A 1,464-nucleotide genomic window follows, 5' to 3' on the forward strand; every position below is an offset into this window, starting at 1 on the left:
CTGCCACATTTTTAAAATTAAATGTCGTTTGTATATAATTAAATGCACAAATATGGCATAGCAAACCAAGTGAGGTGGTGGTTTTGACATCAACATATTAAACCGAATGTCTTGGTTTCGATACCCTCTAGCTGCATATTTTCCCCTTTTTGTTTATACTGCATACAAACCTTTTTTTTTTTTTTTCCTTTCCTCTTTTTCATTTTATTTCTCTTTTACATTAAATTGAAATTTTTTTGATTTGATTTTAAATAGGTTGAGATGAGATGAAAGGCTTATAGTATATGTTGAATGATTGTGCGTTAAAGTCACAAAAATCACCCGTTTGTTTCCCCAATATATTCAAGACCACTTGAACCATCTCAAAATCTCCAATACGAAAATGAAAACTCGTCGAGTTCAATTGTATTTTTTTTAGTGTCATTGTAATACAACATATTTACCACCGAATTATTAATTATAAGTTGGATTTTGATGTTTGATTTTATTATATGTTTTTGAAAAATTTCGAACCCTTAAGTGGTGAATCCTGGCACCGCCACTGATGGAATCCCTGCCTAATATGTTGATAAGTCGTACAGGTATGAGTTATACGGAAAAATTTTAATTTTCGGTCGAAGGTAACTCTATTATAATTGTCTCTTCAAAGACATCTAATAAAATTGGAATGACAAAAGAAATTAACATGATCCCTGCGCAAAGATGACATGCACACACAAATAGTAATCCGTACATTGAAACTAGCTAGTCTATACCGATGAAGTTTTGGCCTAGTGGTCAAGATTGAAAGTCTGCGTACGATAGGTCTAAGGTTCAAATTCCCCCTATTTCATTTATCATTTATATTGGCATGGTGGGCTTGTGGCTCCCTGGCGTGTGCACGCCAAAAAAAAAGCTAGCTTATGACTCTCTATTCTATAAGGGAACTCTTGAGTTCAATTTAGTAAATGCAATTTTGACGCCCCTCTATGGAATAGACTAAAGTGCCCCTATTAGAGCATCTCTAATAATTCTAGTTAGGGACTAGCTTGAAATTTATAAAAGTTTCAAGCTAATAGCTAGACCATTGGAGTGAAAGTATTAAATTAGCTTGGGTAAGCAAATTAGCTTCAACAAGCTAATTTGCTTGACAGCTAGCTCCCAAAAATTGACAAATGATTAATTGACAAATGGGACAAGTGAGACCAATTTAAATAACAAGCTAATTGCTAGTCATTGGACCACAAATTAGCTAGACAATGTAATAGCTTGCACTACAAGAAAGCGCTTGATTACCAACTGTTTTTACCGACCGCCGTGAAAGTAGTCAGTAAAAATAAATTTATCGACCGATAAAGTAGCAGTCGCTAAATTTACCGACCGATTTAAAAGCGATCGGTAAATTTTAGCGACCGTCTTCCGGTCGGAGTTTTCTTAATTACCGTCCAGGTGAAAACTGACCGCCATTTTGCGACCGTTGGCGGT

At 35.2% G+C, this 1,464-nt stretch overlaps 1 non-coding gene across 1 annotated transcript; it reads left to right on the forward strand.

Annotated features, from left to right (window-relative positions):
• Positions 1-637: 637 nt before the first annotated feature.
• On the forward strand, positions 638-737 carry LOC130470899 (U6 spliceosomal RNA). The gene has a single exon (XR_008931616.1). It is a non-coding gene; the product is annotated as a U6 spliceosomal RNA (small nuclear RNA).
• Positions 738-1,464: the final 727 nt, after the last annotated feature.

This window comes from Spinacia oleracea, chromosome 3 (genome assembly GCF_020520425.1).
Source record: "Spinacia oleracea cultivar Varoflay chromosome 3, BTI_SOV_V1, whole genome shotgun sequence".
Lineage (NCBI taxonomy): Eukaryota > Viridiplantae > Streptophyta > Magnoliopsida > Caryophyllales > Amaranthaceae > Spinacia > Spinacia oleracea.